The sequence below is a fragment of the Pyxicephalus adspersus genome, chromosome 12, assembly GCF_032062135.1.
Source record: "Pyxicephalus adspersus chromosome 12, UCB_Pads_2.0, whole genome shotgun sequence".
NCBI lineage: Eukaryota > Metazoa > Chordata > Amphibia > Anura > Pyxicephalidae > Pyxicephalus > Pyxicephalus adspersus.
The window spans coordinates 17814574-17839502 of NC_092869.1; the positions used below are offsets into that span (position 1 = coordinate 17814574).

General features: G+C 41.6%; 1 protein-coding gene across 2 annotated transcripts in view; it reads right to left on the reverse strand.

Annotated features, from left to right (window-relative positions):
- The window catches only part of FUT8 (fucosyltransferase 8), a 140735-nt gene extending 120839 nt beyond the window's left edge, over positions 1–19896 (reverse strand). The window contains exon 1 of one of the 2 annotated variants that reach the window (XM_072427850.1): positions 19747–19896. The gene's annotated coding sequence lies outside the window, so the exon portion shown is untranslated. The remainder of the gene's footprint in view (positions 1–19746) is intronic. The other variant, XM_072427851.1, reaches the window with a different exon arrangement.
- Between the last annotated feature and the right edge of the window lie 5033 nt (positions 19897–24929).

The window sequence follows — 24929 nt, forward strand, 5'->3', positions numbered from 1 at the left end:
GTCTTCTTTCTTCATCCGGCGAGTGCAGTGACGATCTCCGGGGTTTCCCGGTGACGTCTGTGCGGGCAGGAGGCGGGGCCGGAAATTCAAAATCCTTTGCATTGAACTCAATACAAAAAAGCTGTATTGACTCCAATACAAAGAAATCCTTTATATATATATATATGCTACTGTACAGGTACATTACATTATACACTTTTTTTTTTTATGTATTATAAAAAAAATGTTATTATTAAATTTATAAAATTTTGGACATATTTCGGTGAGTTATGAGGTAATTCGGTGAATTACAGCCTACAATCTAAAATAAAATTTCCATGCAAAAAAATTAACACTTTGTGCATGGAAGTTTGGAAAGAATTAGAACACCCGGCGTTCGCGTACACGTCCCTCGGCGATTCCTGATGATGTCCGTGCGTGCGCCCGTCGATGGGAGTCGTAGCGGGAAATTCAAATATTTTGTATTGGATTCAATACAAAGTCCTGTATCCAATCCAATACAAAATATATTACATTCTTGTATTTGAATAAACGCACATTCTTATACATGAATACATGTAGACTGTTGCACCTGAATAGGTTTGTTACATTTGTTTGTTCGTGGTTTCGTACATGAATAAATGTACATTGTTCTACATGAATATGGTAAGTGTTTTTTTTCATAAAAAAAAAAATATATACCGGTATATAAGACATCCCCTGAAAAAAAGACCTAGTGTGTTTTTGGGAGGCCAAAAAAATATAAGACAGTGTCTTATTTTTGGGGAAACACGGTATGTGCTTAATTAGCCCTCCATAAATACCGTCTTTTTGCAAAGAATTGCATATACTTAATGTCTGTGGCTACAATTCATGATCTGTTCAGGGACAAGCAATTTTCCTTCTACAATAAAAATAAACATACTTGCCCAATTGCATTTTTATTTCACCCACCAGTCCTCGCTCCAGCACAGGTGCCACCATCTTCCTCTGGTTTCAAAATCTTCAGCTATCTTGATTATCCAGATTGAGATGATGCAATTCCTGAGCATATGTGCGAGAGTTAATTCAGTCCCAGCATCCGGGGGACGCTGGGAAACCTAAAATACCTGGGTATCTAGCACTGCATGCACAGCTGAGTGAATTTAGAAGACTTAGGTAAGTATGTTTTAAAGCAGAAGGGATATTATACACAGAAGTATTGTATGCTGTGGGCTCAGCTCCACTATACAGCGAGGACGAGCTAGTAGAGGACAGTCAGCAGCTACTGCCCAGCCAAGGTCTAGAAGAGACATCCGCCGCTTCATCCGCTAGACGGGCAAGTAGTGATGAGGAGAGTGGCGTGGGAGGTGGAGTTGCGAGCGGTCAGGCTCCTGACCCAGAGACCGTTGAGGAGGACATCAGTGACGTGCAGACACTACGCAATGATGATGAAGCTGATCGCACTTAGGAGCCGGGTGAAGAAGGGACTTCATCATCATCAGGAGAAGAGGGTGGCAGCTTGCCCGTGAGGCAGCTGCTCAGCCAGCAAGATGGTAGCATGGCTGGGAGTCAGCCGGGTGGCAGTAGTGGGAGGTTGGGAGCCAAACGTGCCCGGGGTAGACCACCTGCTTCGCAGCAGCCTACCTGCCCGGGAAGTAGTGGTGCAGGGGTTCACGGAGGCAGCGGTGGTAGCAGTCAGTCAGTGCAGAGTGTTGGGGGAAAAACCCCCTACTCGGTGGTGTGGCAGTTTATTGTTAAGCCGCCGGAGGAGGTTAACATGGCCATATGTAGAATATGTGGGCAGAAGGTGAAGCGTGGCCAGGGTGCCAATGTTGGCCCTGCGTCAACATAAGCAGCGTCACCATTAAGTGGCCTGGGAGAACCGTGGCTCCGATGTGTTGGTCCAGCCTGCTGCAGCAACCGCTACATCACCCAGTGGCACGCACCGGCTTTCAGGCAGTCAAGGCTACACCACCTCAGCCAAAGGGAGCTGTATGTCATTTGCATCTTCTGCTGGTCCAGATGCTCCTGCTCCTCCTACTCCTCATCAGTCATTCCGTCAGCAATCGATCACGGAAGCGATTGCCAAGAGACAACAGTATGCGTGCAACTCATCCAACGGCGCAGAAGCTGAATGTGCTCCTGTCCAAGTTGCTGGTGCTGCAGTCCCTCCCTTTCTAAGTGGTGGACTCTGCACCTTTCAGAGAACTGATGGCTTGTGCCGAGCCGAGGTGGAGAGTCCCAAGCTGTCATTTCTTTGCGAAAAAGGCAGTACCAGCCCTGCACAAATATGTAGAACAGAAGGTGGGCCAGTCTTTGAGCCCATCGGTGTCGGCCAAAGTGCACGGCAGCGCCGACGTGTGGAGCTGTAACTAGTCAGGGACAATACATGTCATTTACGGCCCACTGGGTGAATGTGGTTCCTGCACAGCCACACCAGCAACTTGGCCAGGTGACACCACTTCCCCCTCCACGTTCTAACACCGCTGGTCCTGTGACAACGTCCGCCTCTGTCTCCTCATTCTCCACCGTGTCCTTAGCCTTCACTGCAGGGACAACTCACAGTGCCCCTCCAGCATACCACACATGCAGGGCATGGCGGTGTCACGCTGTTCTGCACCTGGTTTGCCTGGGCAAACGGAGTCACACAGGGGAGAAACTGCTACGTGTGATTCATCAAAAAATCGAATCCTGGCTTTCTCCGACACAACTAAAAATCAGAACTATGGTGACCGACAATGGGAAAAACATGGTGTCGGCACTGCGTCAAGGAAGGCTAAACCATGCACCCTGCATGGCACATGTCTTCATGGCACTCTGGTTGTCAAGTGGTTCGTGACGTCTTCCACCCATCTGCAAGACATCCTAAAAATGGCCAGGAAACTTTTCATGCACTTCAGCCACTCGTACACCGCAAAGGACACCCTCATTGAGCTGCAGTGGCAGAACAGCATCCCCCAACATAGGCTGATATGCGACATTTCCACCCGTTGGAATTCCAATCTCCATATGTTGGACCAACTATACGAACAGAGAAAGGTCATCAACGAATTCTTGATGATCCAAGTGAATAGGAGTACTCCCATCTGTAACTTTCATGTCAGCCAGTGGCAGCTCATGCGTGACACCTGCCATTTGCTCAGGCCCTTTGAGGAGGCCACGTTATTTGTCAGTCGCCAGGACTACGGGATGAACAACGTCATTCCACTGCTTCATGTCCTGGAACAGATGCTGGTAAACCTGGCTGGTCAGGGGACTGGAGACGTGACACCTAGATCTCACAGCCACGAGCCCTGTGGGGGCTGAACTGGAGGAGGAGGAGGAGGACATTGGAGCACAGGCAAAGTATAGTGAAATGGGTGGTTTTACTACTCAGGTGTGTTGCACCTCAAGATTGTTTATAGATATTTGTTGATAGATATATATGTATATATAATGTATGTGTATAGGTGCAGGAATGTTGTGGGTAAACATGAAACCTGTTTTATCTTGATCTGGCCATATGGCCCTCCTAGGGGGTCTCCAAGTCCAAGACATCACAGAAGTAACAAACAGATGATAAAACAGATGCCAGGAAACAAGACCTATTTTCCTTAACAAAAAGATCAACAGTAGGGCCTTTAAGGGGCAATAAATCCATCAAGCCTGAGTCAGCAGAAGATTGAGGCATAATTGAACAGATGGGCTGGGGTGATGAACCAGCTGGACCTTTATAGCCCCCTAAACATAGATTCCAGCTGGAGATTCATATATCAAATTTAGTTGGGAGGTCCATCAAATTACATTAACCAATCCCAATCTAGTGGGGTGTGTGTCAACTGATGGTCATTGTACAGAACACACCCACTAACCAATCCAAGAGCATCAAAGATACTTAATGGGAATTAACTATGTAAAAATGGGAAATGAGAGAATGGAGGTCTCTTGCTTGCTGGCTCTCCTTGTCTCCTGAGGGTCTCCTTAGGTAAGCTGGTATGGAGTCCTCTTCTGAAGGAAGTAGGCTCCTGAGATACCCATTAACCTCTTAGCAGGTAGCTATAAGATATATATATACATATATATATATATGATATATTGTACTAAGCAGTTATTAGATTATTTTAGGGGTTTACTACTAATAACCTTATTTCCATGTGCTGTATATATCATTGATTGGAGTTCCTATGTTTAGATATCAAACAATATTGCTGTGTACTTTGTTTCACCTTGTTTTCTTAATTAAACTGTGAGTGATTAGCTATATAATTTGTGCATGAACCTTCTTTTATTGAATATCTATATGCCTTGATAGGGGATATAATTTACATATTTATGTGGATAAATATTCCAAATCAACAGTGGCGACCATAGACTCAGGACACAAATTAGTGGGGTTAATTCAAACAGTTTCTATTTTTGTTTTTATGCAAAAATAGAGTTAAGTGAATACAGGCTGAGTAAAGCTGCGTACACACGGCAAATTTTTCTCGCCCGATAATCGGTATCGGCCAATTATCGGGCGAAAATCTGCCGTGTGTACAGTCGGTCGTCGTCCATCGTCCGACGACCGTCCTGGCGGATCCATGGACGATGGACGACGACCGATCCTAATGAAAGGGAAGGGGAGAGCGCGCAGCAGGGTGCCGCTCCGTCGCTCTCCCCCTCCCCTCTCCATAGAGCATGAACGGTGCTGTATGTACAGCATCGTTCATGCATCGTGCAGTCTTTTCTCGTTGGAAAGGATCGTGAAAGATCCTTTCCAACGAGAAAAATTGCAGGTGTGTACGCAGCTTAAGCCATTCAGACAAGTTGAGACCACAGCGATATTGTCTGTGATATTTTATGCTGCGTGGGTATTGGTAAGAGGCCATACATCATTGCATGCTTGAGTATTTTCTGTATATGCAATATTTCACATATGTATAGAAATCCCAAAATAAAAGTGTTTTGGATGTACCTCTAATAAACCAGTTTAAATTAGCAGGGTAGGATACACTTGGGATCATTACCTGTGATATATTCCCAGTAGAAACTGTTGAAGTTGTTAGTAGGAATAAGGGATGGTTTAAGAACCCCTCACTGAAGTTTGTTGTTACAAAGCAAGTTATAAGAAGTTGGATTATTGAGATCTTAGATCTGGGAACTATTGTGCTGTTTTCAGTGAAATCCAAGATAAGTGGATGTTAATGTTCACATTAGTTGGTGAATTCAGGTATTAAAAAAACTGATTGGTGTACTTAAGTACATATAGTGAGATGTTGTTTTTTGTTTTGGACAAAAGCATTCTAAATTGATAGAATTGGAGCATGGTTCAGATGGCCAGTGCATTTTAAGATTTTTGTTTTACTGTCAGCAGTGGTTAAGTTTTAATATGTTTAGGCGGGAATAATTGTCACTGTAGTCCTTTTGTTCCCTGTGGAGGTGTGATCCTTAATATCACCCCCCATTGTTAACTATTTACTGTAAAGCTGACCATTGTTCTTATCAGACTGGTGTCAGTGTATTTATTATTTATGGTGAGCAGAACCCTTTGTTCTACCAGGTCTTTGCTCTTCAAAATGTGTTAGCCTAGAGTGGCATAACTTTATCTGGCATTACTCTTTTTGTTCTTGATTTTTATTTACATTTTGGGTTCTGGTTTAAAGTTTATTTAGGTGGTCACCTTATACTTTATTATGTATTACTAGTTATTGAACACGTTTTAAGTTTGCAAATTCCAGGTACAGGCCTGTTGGAAATATCCAGTTTGGGAAGGTTTGTGTCAGCTTACAGTCTTAAGCATAAAAGCATTAATTTTGCTTCAAATGCAAAATTTAAAGAGTCTCCGTAGGCATATGTGCAAGAACTATTTGACCAGCAAAAGAAAACCCGTAAAAAGAATAAAAAGGTAAAAAGCCTAGCAATGGCAGGTATGTATGAAGCTTGCATGGCAATGAGTCCCAGAATTAATACATTAGAAGACCTGGTACAAAGTTCTGAAAATAATAAAAATGGAAACCGTTAACCACCTGGGCATTTCACTGATGTCTACATTTCTGTACCATGAATTGTACCCACAGACATTAGGTATATGCAATTCTTTGAAAAAGACGGTATCTATGGAGGGCTAAATAAACACATATTAATAACACAGGAGGAAGAAATTATAATTAAAATAAATATGTTTTTATTGTTTTGAACTTTAGTGATGCTTTAACCACCTGGGCGTTACACTGATGTCTAGATTTCTGTACCAAAAGCAGTACAGTTTTTCATGAAATTTTTTTTTTTTAAATTGTAGACCTGTAACTTACAGAAATATGTCGGAACAAGGGTCTAGTAGATATCCTGAATATAAAAAAAAGTTTGAAACACTTAATCATGTAAAAAAAAAAAAAAAAATATATATATATATATATATTAGATAAAGATTTCTTTGTATTGGACTCAATACAGCTTTTTCGTATTGAGTTCAATACAAAAAAAGATTTGAACTTCCCGCCCCGCCTCCCGCACCGACAAATGCAGCGACGTCACCGGGAAACCCTGGACATCGTCACTGCACTCGCCGGGAGAAGAAGCAAGAGACAAGACGTGTCCGGAGGAGCTGCGGGGACCGTGTGAGTATATTCTTACAGTTGTAATCCGATTGTCATACAAGCTCCATCAGCAGCAGCCTGAGTCTAGAGTGGCTGATGAGCAGCTTTCTTCACCCGCATAGTGAAGAAACTACTCACCAGCAGCTAGACATACAGCAGAACCTGAACCAGCAGGTGGTGGCATACGTCATTGAAGATCCGCTGGACTACTGGGCAGCCAAACTGGATTTGTGGCCGCAACTGGCCGAGTTTGCCCTGGAAAAGCTGTCCTGCCTCGCCAGTAGTGTGGCATCAGAGCAGGTGCTTAGTGCGGCGGGGGCCATAGTTACCACAAGATGAACTCACCTGTTCACCCAAAATGTGGAGAGATTGACCTTTGTCAAGATTAATCAGGCATGGACCTGCCAGGATTTCCACCCACCAATGCCTGATGCATCTGATTAGATGATTCATGCCGCCTCACCCAAACCTTGACAAAAGAAACCGGTTTCTTCTGGCTACCTGCCTCAGCTACTACTCTGATGCTGCCACTCGCCTGTTGACACACATCAGATGCCAAGTGCTCCTTCTTTCACCCACCTTCGTCAGCCACCGACCCACTCTGTCACCAGGTCACTTTGAGGTCTCCTGATGCTGCTGCTGCCGCCATCTCCACACTATTTCACCTTGCCACTCTGTGGTATCTTCCTGCTGCCGCTGCCATCTCCACACTCGGTCATTGTGCCACTCTGTGGCCTCCTCCTGATGCTGCTGCCACCTCCAGACTCTGTCATTGGGCCACTCTGTGGTTTCCTCATGCTGCTTCCACCTCACCACTATGTCATTGTGCCACTCTGTGGACTTCTCAAGCTGTTCTCCCACCCTTCCCACTCCATGACTGGGACACTATTTTGCCTTTTTGGCCTGGATGACATCACTATTTATTTGACCCTTCTTCTAATCTGTCGGAAGGAAGGAAAAAAAGAAGCACAACGGATCTTGTCTGTGTAGCAGCTGTAATGCCTGTATGGCCCCATCAAAATTGGCTTATGATTTGGTAGCCAAAAGCAGGAGTGGGTACAAAAAGACATGCAAATATTCCATTCAAGTGTCATCTGTTTTTTTTTCAGATAATTTTTTCTTCACTGTTTATGGGACTCTGCTAACAAATAATAAATCAGCTAACAAAAGTAAAAAACAAAACAAAAATGAAAGCAGGAAGTAACATGCCTGATAACATACTGTAGAAAGTGAGAGAAAGACATCCTTTGACCTATATAGAGAGGGGCTTCCAGACTCTGTGAATTTGAAGGAAGGTGTGATTTATAGAGTTTATTCTTTACATACATCCGACATATGGCTTCCCTGCTTGTTCTGAGGTTGTGGATGATCTTTTGGGGGTGAGCTCTTTCTGCAGCCTCTTGTAAATTTTTAATTACCAAGAAAAACTCTGGAGTTGTTTCTCTTTGCATATCAAAGCACAGCTTGCTCCATAAGTTGAAAGTCTAGGCTCCATAAAGTTTTTGTCTTTTTTTTTGCTTTGTTTTTTTGCTTTGTTTGTGATTAACTCAAAGTGAGGATTTCATATAGTAACTGACACTACGCTGCCTAATATTATGTTGAGACAAACATCTGTCCTAATTGCATTTATTAAAATAATGTACCTGTAACCTGCCATTTTGGGGGCAAGCTGTTAAACTTAAGCCTTTGGTGAGTTTATGACCTTTATTATTGTGCTTTTTACTAATTTACAAAACTTATTTTAAAATAAATTTAAATTGTGGCCAGCATCCAAAACGAATGAAATTATTTTCTATAGAAACCCTAGCGGCTTTCACATGGAGCTGAGGGTTGGTAACGCTTTCATTACTAAACTACCAAAACAAGTCTCTATAGGTAAGCAATAACTAATAATCCACCATCATCTCTTATCACTCTTGCTAACATCCCACTATCCTTCAATTTACCTAATCTTACCACTTTATAAACCGATGATTGAGATATATATATATATATATATATATATATATATATATATATATATATATATATATATATCTTATAGTAAACCCCTTGTTCTATATGGATAGGGATAATCTTACCTGATTATTTTAAACTCCACTTACCTAGACTTTTTTTTACTATTGCATTGATATTTAATGACTGTTTACTTATCACACTACCATTTTTAAAGCTGGGTACACACGTGCAATAGTTGTCCTTGGAAAGGATCTTTCACAATTCTTTCCAACCATCAAGCACTGCACGATGCATGAATGAGTGCTGTACATACACAACAGGTTCTGCTCTATGCAGAGGGGAGGGGAGGGGAGAAGCTCTATCCAAAAACACATACAACTAGTAAAGGGCTACAAGAGCCATCTGATTGCTCTTGCAGCCCTTAAAAGACCCTATTTCGGTATTCGATCACCCGGACAATTTCTCACTATTCGATCGAATAGCTGTCGAAACGAATAGTGAGATATTCGACCAACACTAACCATAACAATGACACCATAAAAATTCAAAAACCACATTATTGAAACGGTAGTAAAGAATAGTGTACCACTATCCTTTTCATAGCCAGCCTTTTTAGGCCTAAATGGTGAAATGGCTAAAAAAAACTTGGCGTTTCTCTGGAAAGAGAAAGTATAAGGAAACTTATAGTTGAAGAGGCCAAATGTAAAAAGGAAGAACTACAAAAACGTCTGAAGGGACATTTTGTCTTCATAAAAATGGATGCATGCAAACATCACAGAGTCAATTATTTTGCTATTATGTTAGATTTGTTGATGAAAATAATAAAACAATAACGCGAACCTTGGGAGTAAAAGGACACCCAGGCACATCTTCAGAAATTAGTGGAGGATGTTCTAGAAAATACAGATAATGACAGATAATGCTTCTAATATGTTGAGCACAATTGAGAAAATGAAGAAAGTAGATGAAGAAAGTGATAGACATAATAAATGATAACAGTTCTGCAAGTATTGGAGAAAGAGAAAACGAAGAGAATAGTAACATTTTGGATAACATTGTTGAAGCATCATCTAAGCATACTACTATTCAACATATGTGCTGTGCTGTTCATACTCTGCAACTTGCAATAAGAGAAAGATTGAAAGATCGTCATGCAGCTACTCTATTTAGCAAAATGAGGGAAGTAACTGTTGCAGCTAGGGCCCCTAAAATAGATGTCATTTTAAAAAGACGTGCAGGAAAAGGAACCATTTTGGATCAAACAACACACTGGTGAAGCACTTATTTGATGGTTAAGCGTTTGCTTGAACTAAAAGACTTTATTCAAGAACTGGACAATGAAAATGTTTTATTAACTGAAAGCCAGTGGACACAGGTAAAAACACTGGAAAATCTACTTTCTAACCCCTTACTGTCACCAGGAGTTTGTTTTCTTGAAATGGAAGAGCTTGATATATTGCCTGAACTAAAGTGGATGGTTAATAGCTGATGGCAGTGTATCTTGAATGAAGAAAAGAGAGAATCTCTTACTCAATCAAATATTTTTATCTGCTATTTATTTTGATCCAATGAGCTGAAATTGTGTTGAGCGATGACCAGACTGATACTGCACAAAAAACCCTCCATGATGTAGCAGTTCGCATGAAAGAATTACTACCTGAAACACCACCACTGGATGAAGCTATAAGTAGGATCATCCACTTCAAATGAAGAATTAGACTTTGATTCCTACTTGGAATATGCATATGCGATAAACAACCAGAAAATGTCCAAACAAAGATTCCAGCTGGAGTTTAAGGAATTAAAAGAAGTAGAAAAGTATGATCGCTCATTGAAACTGACTGGCTAGAACATTACCAGCAATGTCACCCACCCAAGTCAGTGTAGAAAGACTATTTTCATCTTTAAAAATAATCAAGTCAGATTTAGGAGCTTCTACTGAAAGAGGATCTGGCAGAAGCAATTCTGTTTCTTAGAACAACATTACATTGAGTTAGTTTTGGATTGCATTTAACAGCTATTCTACTCTACAACTATATTCCAAGTTTAATATAAAAACTGTTTTAGGTTTTCCAGCTTTTGTTTTTGTTCATATGATTAAGCTTTGTTTTTGTTTTAAAACTACTAAATAATGTGGTTCATATTTTTAAACTGGTAAAGTGCCTGTTCCTGATTTTTATGGATGCTATGCTACTACTTTATAGCCACTTGAATAAAACAGTAAAAAAAACCTTATTGTTTTTATTTTTTGTCTTTTGTTTAAACTGGCTATTACAGAAGAGCGTCGGCTTCCTAGCCAGTAGTTCTGTGGTTAAATAGCCTGTATATTGCCTTTCTTCAATCAATGTGGAAAAAACATTAGCATATTACAAGGTTTCTTATTTTATCACCAAACCAAACTTTACAAAAAAAATTAGATCCCCTAATTATTCATAAATCAATGCATTTTTTTTATAAAATTAAATATAACAAGTTTTTCTCAACAAACAATAAAAATATGTAATTAAATGATTTATTAATCATTAATGCTTTCTCCCATTAGGTTTTTAGGCAAAAAGCTAAACATCTTTGTATAATAATTTGAGCAATCCTGCTTGCTTATTGTTAAAAATACACTATTGATGCTTTCTAATAAAGCATCCAAATTAATTAACCCATTTTTTCTTACTACTTCTTTCCATTTAGAGAACATGCTCTCAACAGGATTAAGAAATGGAGAGTATGGTGGTAAAAATAGGTGTCCCTTACTTTCAACCAAGCTCTTTACCCGGCTAGTTTTATGAAAGGAGACATTATCCATAATTAGAATGGCATGCTGAACACTCTTTTCTCTAAAAACATTCAAAACCTCATCAATAAAATTCAGGAATGCTTCTCGATTAAAAGCTTGTGCTTGTGACAAAGTGGATGGTCCCATTTTTGTTCCTTTCACAACAAATTGAATAATTTCTGTAACGCACTCCAGCCACAATATGCACCGCCCTTTGCCCATAATGAGATCTTCCCCCCCTTTTGGTTCTCGTTAAGATGTTAAAACCTACTTCATCAAGAATGTAGATGTTTTTTCCATCTTCCTTAGCAATATCAAGGATTTTGTTAGCATAGCTAAGCCTTTCTTGAAGAGGATTGGAATCATTGCGCCTTGCAGGAATTAAACAAGTTCTTTTTAATGACCATTGGAAATTGTCAATGCATCTATCTATTGTTGAAATAGATACAATAATTTAGATTCCAAAATAAAGTTAGGAAAATAATTGATCCTTAATTTTCCCAAGGCTTATTCCGCAATCTTCGGACATTACCTTGCGTAACTCCTCCTTATGAGCTTCATGCAACATTGAATTTCTCAGACCTCCTCTTGGTAATTTTTCCACTCTACCAGAAGATTCATAGGTCCTAATAATTTTTGGTATGGTTGTACGATTACAACCCAAAACCATTGCTATCTGGGAGGAATCACTTCCATTCAGATAACAGTCTACTACTCTTTGACATGCTGCATTACCTAATTCTCTGGCCATACAGGTAAGTGCAATACTAAATATAAAGCTAGATATTTCAATTAAAATTATATAATGTAAACATAGTAATTGACCAATCATAAATTTATGTTCATATATTTTTATTGTTTCTTGAGAAAACCTTTTATGGGAAAAATATTGTGTTATATTTAATTTTATAATAAATTTATTGATTTATGAATAATTAGAGGGTCTAAATTTTTTTGTCAAGTTTGGTTGCAAAAGTGAGAAGTCTGAATGCAAAAGTGTGAAGATAAAATGAGAAACCCTGTAAATACAGAGAGTCAAGGGAGTCGGAGGTACCTAAAACAAATGAGTCAGAGTCAAAGGATTTATCTACCGACTCCACAGCCCTGGTAAAAATGCATGAGGCTTAAATGGTTATCGTACTGGAAACCTCCATGAACACATGGTTAATTGGCTGCAGTTTCATTATTCTGCAACACTCGTCGCAAACCCTTTTTTTGAGGAAGTCAAAAGTGACCAATTTATGATAGTGACCTGACTTGTGAAGGCATGAAGAAGGAGCCCTGGTAACCTTATACCTCCCCCACACTTTATTTTCCTTGTTTCTCTTTTCTTCCCTTTATTTTTATTATAATGCACTTTTATCGTTTGTTAAATTGAAAAATGCTTGCAAGGCTTTTAGTTCATTCTCTTTTTTTCTTTGGCATAATATTGTACCTATATGAATTATTATAATTATTAGTATTATCCCTTTTGTTATTTTTCTGAAGAAAAGATCTTATATAAAACTGTGTTTCTTTCTTTATTGATGTTCAAGTGCCTTATGCATGTTTTGTTACACCTTGTTATTTTTGTAAAGTTTTCTGGTTTTAAAAAGTTTACACTGGTGGAGGAGAGACTAAAGCTGCGTACACAGTTCCGATAATTATCGTTGCAAATGAACGACTGATCGGCCGAAAATCGTTCACAAAAAAGGTGACTTATTGACGCCAACAAATGAGGATCGTCGTTGGAAATGAATGACCGTCACGGCTAGGGCTTTGAGACAGTACACCTAGCAAACTCACTTGGTAAAAGTCAGGAACATGTTAATGTCAATGTAATTTTTGTGTTTCAATTTGGCTGTTCCTGGTCACAGAAACTCTGCATAAATATCCAACTTAAGCCTTTACCTGAAGTGCATGCAACATGCCTACCCCAGCTCTTTTTGCAAGTTAATATTATTTTGCCTGTTCTAAATTGGATAACGCTGTTCTAATCTGGACATAGGATGCATAGTCACATATACCCGAGTTAGGCGGAGGGTTAACCATGTACTACTCCATTTGTTACCACTGGCCATTACATTAACTCTGAAGTTCTCTAATTAGATTAGGTTGATACTTACATACTTGAAAAATCTACAACTTCATGTGGGCACAACTATTAAATATAAAAAAAAATTATGTTAAGCTAGGACAAAGCGAACCTTTTTTTAGCTTTAAGTAAGCTTCAGTCGTAAAAACAAAAAAATGCCAGTTTCCATTTTTTTGTTCTAAGTTCAGAACATCATACAACAAAAATGGGAAGTTTTGAACCAGGTGATTGAACCCAAGGGTTGGAATAACTGGATAAAGAAACAAATCACTTTAACAGGGTATTTAGATTCTTGCTAAATCTGTAAGACGTCTGTAAGATGTTTATAAAAATTTGGTAATTTGGTTTCCACAAACTCCTCCACAACAGCCACCAAAAGAATGCTTCTCCCACATGAATGGGACAGGAAACACAAATAAAAGGTCAATCCCTAAAACCCTAGTGTTTTGAATATAACCTACTTATGATATAGTGCTATTTACCATGTTAAGGAAGAGTTTGTAAAAATTTACCTCTAGGAATATGCAATTATTTTCCCCCTCCACCACAACAGCCTCAAAGAAATAAAAAGAACCAATCAGAGAGGGACCATAGCACATAAAACCTTAGGTCCAACAGGCAGATCCTGGCTGGGCAAAAAAGTCCAACCTATAATGCTGGATAAAAGTGTGACAGCTAGACCTGCCTGAGGCTTTGCATATTTGTTCTAGCAATTTCAATGCCTTCTAAAAGCTCCCAGAAATTTTATGAACAGAAATTGATTTCCTAAATTTGTAAACTCCATCAAATACCCAACAACCCATTCCATTCCTACATCAAGAGTGTTGAACCTGCATCCGAACTCATTCATAGGATCTTGTAAAAAGGAAATAAACATCTTGCTCTTTGTGAAATCTAAAAACTTTTGGAAGACAAAATTTGGGGGATTTTAAACATCTCCTGTCCTGTTCCAGTTGGAGGAGCAGCCTCTCTATTAGTAATGGAGGAGGAGGGAGAAATATTTAGGTTAGATCAACACAGAAAGGTTATTGATTGGTAAAGTGAACATTTCCATTGCCCAAGAACATAAAAAAAATAGTAACAAAGCACCATCAGTTGAAAAAGAAAATATTTTCCGAAACATACAGCCTAAACATGACAAGATAGACATGGTTAATTATTACCAAATTTTGACTTTAAATCTGTACACAGGCCTTCATACAAATCTCAAGGCTTTTTCTTGACTGCTGATACCTGTAAATAGAAGGGACAAAAAGCTTGGTCTTGCCCGCTCTATGCTTTGGAGACCAGTACCCAGAAGAGAAATGAATTAGGCTATGTACACACATGCAATAAATGTTGTTGGAAAGGATCTATCACGATTCTTTCCAACAGCTAACGACTGCACGATGCATGAACCAGTGCTGTACATACAACACTGTTCTACTCTATGAAGAGGGGAGGGGGGAGAACGACAGAGCTGCACCCTGGTGTGCTCTCTCCCCCTCCACTTCTATTATAATCGTTCGTTGTCAATCATCCGTGGACCTGCCAGGACGGTCGTTCGGACGATGGACGACGAGCGCTGTGTACACCCAAGATTCTCCTCTGACATCAACACCTTCAATTCCACAAATCCGTCGGGAGGTTACTTCGTTTGGGTCCCTCGTCGTCCCGGTGTCCTAACAAAAAAATACTACCCGGGAAAAATAACTGCCAGGGGGCGGATACCTGTGGGTGTGTACAACGACTTAATCGTCAGGATAGTTTCACTTTCACTTTGCGTATGAATGCAGCATGTCATCCACTGCAGCCTTACATCTCTCCCTGTACAAACCCCCAAATTTCCTGAACAGTATGTCCTACTGACCTGAAATCTCCACACCTTTAATAAATTACCCCAATTTCCCATGGACGGTGCAGTGCAGGTGAACAAAATTAGAGATGGAAGTGGGGGACACCTGTGTCTAACACCCTGAAAAAATATCACTAATAGGCCATCGCCAGGACAGGTGAAACTCCGCCCATTAAATAAAACTACCCTGTTACACGACCCTGAAAATTGGGGGATCAGGTGCTGGAAGCCTCCAGCAATATGTAACATGGTAGTTTTTTTTTCATGGGCGAAATTCCACCTGTTCTGGCAATGACCTATTGATGAAATTTTGGGGGGTGTTAGCCACAGGTGTCCCCCACTTGCACCTGGAGTTTTGTTCACCTACACCACAACATTCCAGGGAAATTGGGGCTCAGGTGCTGGAAGCCTGCAGCAATGTATAACATGGTAGTTTTTTATGGGTAGAGTTCCACCTGTTCTGGTGATGGCCTATATTGATGAAATTTTAGGGGGTGTTAGCCACAGGTATCCCCCATTTGCACCTATGAATTTGTTCACCTGCACCGCTCCTGGGAAATTGGGGTTGAAAGTAGGGAAGGGGACAGTGTACTGTATTATGAGCATTTTCTAGTTTTATGACAGGTCAGTATAAATTTGGGGGTTGCACCTCCTTGCTATGTAAGTGGCCCCGGGGGGCCCTAATTTGTTTAATTTTGGGCTTCTAGACACACTAAATTTTTAAACAGCAACCCTGATGTTCAATTTTCACTACTTTTCATAATTACGACCCCCATATTTTGTAATTTATTAAAGGTGTGGAGATGAAAGTATTGCTAGCTATGAGGGTCCCCTATGTACCCTGAAAATTTCAGGTCAGTAGGACATACTGTTCAGGAAATTTGGGGGTTTGTGCAGGGAGAGATGTAAGGCTGCAGCGGGAGAGATGTAAGGCTGCAGTACATGACATGCTGCATTCATACGCAAAGTGAAACTATCCTGACAATTAGGTCATTGTACACTGGTATCCGCCGCCTGTCAATTATTTTTCACAGGTAGTTTTTTTTGTTAGGACACCGGCATCAGTCTTCAGTCAGGTTCCAACAACTTCTCTCTTCTTCAAGTTCTTCTTATGTCACCTGATCTCGCACTGAGCAGAGACTGAGCACAGAATGAGCAGCCAAGAGCCTCCCAGGATGCGTGACGTAGGTATCCCAGAAGGCTTTGAGCTCCCAATCTGTCTTGATCGCTGCGGCAAAAGGGGAGGTGTTGCACTTTAAATAAATAAAAAAAAGGGTTGTCTACCCTTTTATGAAAAGTAAAAATGTCGAGTTTAGGTCCACTTTGAATATTATGAGATAAATGTAGTAAGCTAGACAAAAATATTTAGAGGAAATGCACTTGATTAATAGGCTATCCCTTACAAATTCCTCACCTTTAGCCTCAGGGATTTACCTTCATGCTTAGAACATTTTCAACTAGTTTACCTTTGCAGGTTAACCTTCAGCCAGGCTGATAATTACTAAACTACCATCTTGTTACCTAAAGTGATTAGAAAATAGTCCAGAAATACATAGACCATGTAACAATTTGAATGTGGAATACACTGGGTAATGCCTATAACAAGGGTAATGTCTAGACTGTCCAGGTATGTTCCTATACCAGGCTAATAACCTGTGATACTCTTATCCAGAGAGTAGCTTTGAAGGTGAAGGGTGGAAGACAGAGGTAACTAGCAGGGACTACTTGCTAAATACGAGTTTAGAGATGTGAACAGAATCAGTCCAGAGGCCTAGGCAAATATGTCAACCTGGTAAACACAAAAAGTCCCTACATACAGCCAACATATATACACACACACATGGACATTCAAAAACCTATCAGTGTGCTCATGATATGTATTTAAAACCTATTTATATTACACACCTTATTCTAGCATCAGATCAATACTGGGTCTCTGTGCTTGTTTATTAAAAGGAGACAATCATGGTTAGTGGGAGGAGCTGGCATTGCTTCCTGAAACCTTATTGGTATCAATGGTCTGTGCCTTACCACTGACCACTAATATAACAGATTTTAATAATTTTTTAAGATTTCTGTACTGTAATTACTTCATACAACAAAGCACTGTACAATGCTGTATGTTACAGACTCAGGCTGTATGGTATATAAACTAGAGCGGGGGAGTCAAACTCAAATACAGAGGGCCGAACTTAAAAACTTAGACCAAGTCGCAGGCCAAACTTGAAATTTATTGAAAAAAAAAAACAAATAATCTCAACAGGAAGAAACAATCAATCCACTGCATATTACTGCATGCTCTTCTCAAGTGTTCTTGTTTGTGCCAAAGAATGCAATGTGAAACCAAATGAATTGCTGCATTCATTTGGTTTCACATTGCATTCTATGGCACAGAAAAACTATTAATATAGCAATAGCTCTATGATAATTCCTGATAACAATAACCCTGATAATTCCTGATTATTGAGTTTACCAGTCAGTATAAACTCCGTGGGGTCCATGCATAGGCTGCTGTTCAATAGACATGAGTGATGCCACTACTACAATTTCCAGCATCACCTGTGTCTACAAAATGCAGGGCCACGCATAGGAAGAGAGGCCTCTGGTCTAAAGACGCGCGTGATGTCGGGAATTGTGTCTATAGAACAGCAGCTTAATATGATTTGCAACTGACCCACCGTTACTACAGATTGCAGTAGTGGCGGGCCAGCTGCAATTCATAATAAAAATTCTTTTGGGGGCCAAAAAAAAAAAAAAGGACGTGCCAGGCCAGATTTGGCACTTTGTACAACATGCTGTGCATAACATACTCTGGGCCATTGGATTCAAGCATACCTAAACTCAGAAATTTCACTTTATTTAAAAAAGTTGTCAGGCATCCCAGGAGGCTCTTGGGTGCTCCTTTTGCACATGCCCGAGATGCTCTGGCATGCGCAGAAGGAGCCTTTTCACTTACACAGAAAAATTTGACAATCTCACACATCCGCAGTGAGATCGGCAATTTTTTTTTTATCCTACGTTACCGGATCCCATGCCTGGGTTAAGTGATGTAGGATGAAAAACCAGCAAGAAGAGGAGAAGATGGCCGCGCCTGGAGCGCTGGCCCCAGGACGAACGTCAGGACGATGCGGGATCTGATGCAGGACACCCCCGGAGCAATCGGACTGCACTGCAGGATTGAAGATGTGTTTTTTTTTTGCCGTTTTCATTTTAGTTTCTTTTAAGTACACACTATGTTGTACATTACACACTCCGGACCAATTCTGTATTCTATCTGTGCACCACATACTGCCAAGAGAAGAAAAGTGTACGGTTTTGCATGTTCCAGACAGCACACTAGTGTCATTTGTCTCGGCTACTGTGCTCTGTGCTGCAAAATTACCCTAGAACACCAAAAGCTTTGTTTTTTGATATACACTATGTTGTAGCATATACTTTAGCATACAAAGTGTGTAGATGTTCAACTGTGGCGTCTGTTGAGCGCTTTGTTGTGTGGTTTTGGTTTGGTTCACTGCACCACAAGGAATTTAGGTCGATCTTCAGTCCTTTAGCAAGTACTGCATGGTGTGGTTAGAACGTGTCACAAACAATAATGACATAGGCAAGTCATACTTTACAGGTAAGTCAACAAACAGGTCAATGGAAGTGGCAGGTAGTACAAGGTTGGCCATAAGCTACATGTTGCTTTCAGGAACCGTGCAACAAACCACTGCAATGCAAACATGTGTGTGAATGCATGATGTTCTATAGCATCCTTTGTAAGATACAATGACTGAAAAGCCCCACTCTCAATGTTAACTCATAATACTTGGCTGTTCTGTTGAGAACCCAAGGGAGGCCCTTACATTCCCATGCTGTGCACAGTTGTACAATGTGAAGAATAAGCACACCTTGAAGTAGCTACTCAAACCTTACATACACCTACCCATAATGAGATCTAAAAAAGGAGATCCAGAAGGATTTCAGTTTGAAAACGATCCTAATGAAAGGGCAATTGTCAGAAGATTTTTACAGGGCAGTAACCAATATATTTTCTATATGAAAAAAAGTCCAAATTAAACAACTGATAAATACTAGGAACAACATTATTGCAAGGAAAACTATCAAAGTTCAATTAGTGATACTGCAGCATGTAAATTTTGCTATAAACCACTGTATCAGGTAAGAGATCTGAACATGTGTAGATAAACAAGGTTAAGCAGTAAAAATAAAAACTGCCGCAACGACAATAAAAACACTAGAAGCCGTCCATATAAAAAAAAAGTGTAATCATAAAAATGCCAAAACCAGACAAGCTAAGTGGAGCACAAAACCAGCCAACTGTAACAAAAACAGTGCCATCAACGTCAGATTGATGAAGAGCATAGAGAGCCGCACAGGCAGTGGGGTCAGCGATATGGAGCCTGGCATCCCAATGCTGCCGGCATTCATTGCGGTGTCACATGCATCCAGCATCCGACCTACACACAATACAATGGCACAATGCAAAACAATAGTGGCAAAGAACAGACAACATACCTACAGTAAATGCATATGGCATACGACTCAATCAAACACACCCAAATATCCCTAGCTTTCCACAGACACATACCTTCCAATTCTAATCCTTGTCTCTCTTGGTCGTCACTCTAGTAAAACGTTAGCGTGTACCAATAAAAACACAACCTCCTCTCCGTTTCCGATGCCCTAAGTAAAGAGCGGAGCCACACATACACAGCGTACAGGGAGGAAGAGGGCGGAGTGAGATAGAAAGAATGGCGCATGCGCATTACGCGATATGACCAACGGGGGCGATACAGATGGGCGGGGAGGACAAAATCAGCTTCCTGAGACCAGCTTTCTCCTACCGATGGTGCATGGAGATTGCATGGTGGCATTGTTGTTGGGTGTACTCTTCTAAACCCCACAAAAAGCTGCAGGTTTGAACGCTGAAAATAGTTATGCACAACATCCATTGTTTCATGCAAAAAACACGGAAATCCTGGGAAGCTACTATGTGTAATAGCTACTGATGTTTAAGGGGTCTACAAACATGCCCACTTGGCTTGGGCGGATATAATGTGGTGGTCAAATTTGAAATGAATGTGAAGCTGAAAAGAATGAAGCAGAGCTCCTATATTGTAACCTGCGAGGTAAAAATGTAACTACTTTTAAACGTAAAGGGTATTGGCATATTAACTATAGTCTGGATCTAAGTATAATATTAAGGTCATAGGTTCAATTAACAAAGCTAACACATCAGGTAAAAGATACTATTCAAAAAAGTGACAGTTACAGTCCATGAGACTTACAAATGACATCTAAGAAACATAATTATTACTAGTAAACAGTACATATATAGCACCAACATATTACGCAGCGCTGTATATTAAATAGGGGCTGCAAATGACAGACCAGATGAAATGGGTGTCCATGCAGTGGGCAACGGCAAAGATAAAAATGTAATTTGGGCAGGGAGTGGTAACAGAAAAAGGTATAGTAGAGCAAAAGAGATGAGCAGAGTAGAAAAGACAGGAGCGTAAGTAAGGAGGAATGAATACAAGGAAAAAACCACCACTACACCAGTAACTGAACCTTTTAAACAGTGGTTATAGGAGAGAGGCTTGAAAATGGGTGGGATGCTGTCTTGGTAAAAAGATTCCTGTTAAACAGATTGTCATCTACTTAGCTGTGAGTAGTCATTGAAAGTGCAGTAAATCTTAAAGACATCTGTCCAGAATAATCATTGATATGGATCTCCTGAAAGTGCATCATAAAGCCCCACTAAATTTAGCAAAACTAGAATACATTGAGTTACCAAAATACTTGGGTAAGGTTTTGGATAATAAAGATGACATGATGATAGATTTCTCCCAGTTGTCAGCAAATGGTTTCCCACTCAGCTCCCACCCCAGGCATTGTATGTATAAGGGCGAATTAGAGTAAATTTTAAAGGACCATTTTAGAGAACTGTCTCCAAGCACACAGAACGTTGTCTCAGAGATTCAGGAGATTAACGGTGATCGTAAGAGTGTGATTAAACCATCCATAGCAAGAAGTGGATATATAGGAGTGAAAGCAAGCCATTAGGAGTGACCCAGCTTTTCTGGTCCCAGTTATGAAACCAATTAACTAGCCTTACCAACAAGGAGGGCTGGTAGTTTTAAGTAACCTTAAGCTGCGTACACACTTCCAATTTTTATCGTTCAAAATGAACGACGAACGAACGACGAACGATCGATTGGGCAAAAATCGTTCGTAAAAAAAGTAACCAACGACGCCGATGAACGATTAAAGTCGTTGGAAATGACGTGTCGTTATCTGTATGTACAGGATCGGTGCTATACGATCGTTCGCAGATATCGTGCAGGATCGTTCGTCGTTCGTTTACCAACAATAATAATTGGAAGTGTGTACGTAGCTTTAGGCAGGACAGTAACACCCCAAGACTTATGTCTGACCAAAGATCCACACGCTGTCCACGGTCATCCTGACTACCAAAGAAAACAGCAGAAAAGCTGAAGCTAAAGAAGAAATGCAGGAAACAAGTAGGGCAAGTAGTAGTATATCCATTTTGGGAACTTTGATCCTGACAAACCAGAAAAGGGGTATTATATTTGCAGGTAGCATGGGATCACCCAGGGCGCGAAGTCTAAGTGACACCAGGTCTTCACCAGGGCACCCTCCAAGGGGTGACGGGCCAGTAGCCTGGAGGACACTGGGCTCCTTGCTGCTGGGGGTCACCAGGTCGCAACCCTTGGGGTTACCCTACCTGTGGAAGAAATCAAGGGTCCCCTTGGTGTGGAGACAGGTAGCAGACCACAGAAGTAAATTCTTTGGTTGGTCCGAGTCCAGGCACAGGTCAGGGTAGGCGGCAAACAAGCATAGTCAGAGTCCATGCATGGGTCAGGGCAGGCAGCAAGCAGGCTTCGTCGGAGTCCAGGCACAGTCAGGTCCAGGTCAGGTCAGGAAATAACAGGAGGCACAATGCAGAGTAGCAAGGTAGCTGTCACAGTTCTGCAAGGCAGGGTGGTAGACCCTCTGTGTCACCAGCTAAGTTGGCAGAGACGTGCACAGGGCGCAGAGTCTAAGCAGCTGCCTGGTCTTCACCAGAGCCTCTAGAGGTGAGGGTGTTGCGCTGCAGGCAACTGCCAGGTTGCGGCCCCCGTGCAAACAGAGGCAGGTGACTGCTGACAAGCAGGAACAAGGCGTGGTACCGGAACGAGGGACAAAGAGTAGTCAGACAAGCCAACGTTCAGGGAAGGTAGCGATCAGGAGTAGTCAAGGTCAAGCCGAGGTCAATACACAAGTAATCAGAAAAACCAGGATCAACCAACAGGGACCTGGAAGCAGTGAAAAAGGAACTCCTTGTTCAGGCAACTTCCTGTTACCATTCGGTTCCTTTTAAGGGATGGTCATGTGATGGATGGAAGCCATGTGACCTGCTGCATCCTATCATACCACCAGAGGGGGTCCTGGAGATGAGAGGTTGGTGGTGTTCATCCTCCTCCAGTAGGGGGAGTGCGTCTGCGGAACATTCTAGTCCTCTGAGGTAATGGAGCAACTGGGAGTCACATGACCTAGACCAGGAAGTGAGCTGAGGAGGTGATCCCTTAGCAGAGCTGGTGCTGGCAGCAGGGAAGTGTAAGGTGGGTGACACTGAATGGGGCACAGATCCCCTGGTCCTGCAGGGATCTGTGAAAGTAGCTGGTACAAAGTCACAGCACCAGCCTCCATTACTGCCGAGACTAAATAGCTTCTGCTCCTTTAAGGAGCTCCTCCCTGTGCTGTGTCATTGTGAGCAAGACTGCCCACAGACATGTGAGACCAGGAAGTGCTTCATGCATGCAGAGACAGAGAGCGAGTGGTGCACTTTGCAGCTTGATGAGGCAGACATGCACAGGACACTGCAGGACGGTTTAGTGGGGAGCGCTGCGGGAACTGACAGGTATTGGGACAGTGCCCCCCCCCCCCTTCAGGGCAGCCTCGAGGTCCCCAGGTCCTGATTTATCTGGATGTGCCCAATGAAAAGTCCCTACCAACTGGTTGGCATGAACATTACCAGAAGGCTCTCAAGAATTTTCTTCTGGGCCGAATCCTTTGAATTTACCTAGGTACTGGAGACGGCCCGCTGACCTCCCAGAGTCCAGGATGGCCATCACCTCAAATTCTTTGTTACCTTCAACCATAGCTGGTGGAGGTGGAGAGGACCTGCCAGCCAAGGGACTTGGTACCACCAGTTTCAAACACGACACGTGGAATACTGGATGGATCTTCAAAGACCCAGGTAGTGTAAATCGAACAGCCACACAGTTCATGACCTTCAGGATAGGAAAAGGACCAATGAACTTGGAGCCTAATTTCTCAGGTTGGCAGTGGGGAGCCAGACAGGATCTGGAATTCCATGGAGTCTGACTATCTCTTTTAGGAATGCCTCAGCAGTAGCTGCAGCAGAGGGTGGGATAAAATGGGACATCTTGGTGAGTCTATCAACAACTACAAAAATGGAGTTCTACACCCCCGAAAGCAGAAGTTCCACAATGAAATCTTTAGATAACATGCTCCAAGGGCGGGTTGGGATGGTCAAGGACCTTCCTGACGTGGTTTCTATGTTCTTCCAAGAATGAAGAAAAGATTAGGATATCGTCAAGGTAGACTACCACAAACAAGTCAAGAAAATCGCGAAAGATGACATTTACAAAATGCTGAACAGCGAATTGCAGAGCCCAAAGGGCATGACTACATACTCGAAGTGACCAAAGCGAGTTCTGAATGGTGTATTTCATTAATTCCCTTTACCGATCCTCACTAAATTGTAGGCTCCATGCAAGTCCAGTTTATTAAAGACCTTGGCTGACCTCAATCTTTGTATGAGTTTCAAAATGAGTGGAAGTGAGTGAGTTCCGGAATTAGTGGAAGCGATTCATGATGATGATCTTGTTAAGGTCTCAGTAGTCTATGGAAGGACAGAGGGTACCATCCTTCTTTTCCACAAAAAGTATACCTGCCCCAGCAGGTAAGGTGGAGGGTCGGATAAATCCCTTCTTCAAACTTTCTTCAATATATTCCTTAAGGGTAACAAGTTGAGGTTCTGAGAGCAGATAAATATGGCCGAATGGAATCTCTGCCCCAGGCAGGAGTTCAATTGGACAGTCATAAATGCGATGAGGGGGGAGAGCATCAGTCCGCTTTTGTCAAAGACAGCCAAATAGCCAATGATAAACATCCCCTTCTCTGAGTCCAAGCACAATAGCAGTTTATAGTTTGGAAAACAGAACTGGTGACAATAACTAGAAGTAAAAGACACCTCCCCAGTGGCCCAGTTGATACACAGGTTGTGGGCCTGCAACCAAGGCATTCCCAGGATAAAAGGAAAAAGTAGGGAAGGAATCACATCAAAACTTAAAAATTCTTGAAGGCCAATTGAATGGTTGAGAGAAGAGTTATTTCAAATATTACCGGTCCAGACCTAATGGGGGAGCCATCTGCAAGCCGTAGGGAGAGCGGTTGCTTCTTGTTGCGAAGGGGCACATGGAGTTGCTTAGTGAGGGAGGCACAAAGCCAAGGTTTAGTGGGGATCGCCACGGGAACCATCAGGTATTGTGACAGGAATGTTATCATATTTTTGTAGCTCAAGCTGAATCTTCTGGAGCACATGGAGTGATTAATTGCGAGAGATCCACAGGTAGGAGCCCTACTAAATTCTTGATTGCCTTTTGTTTGGTGGCGAGTGTACGAACGCACTCGACTCCGGACCGCGGGAAACCGGCTCGCTTGAAGCAGGAAAGTACGCAC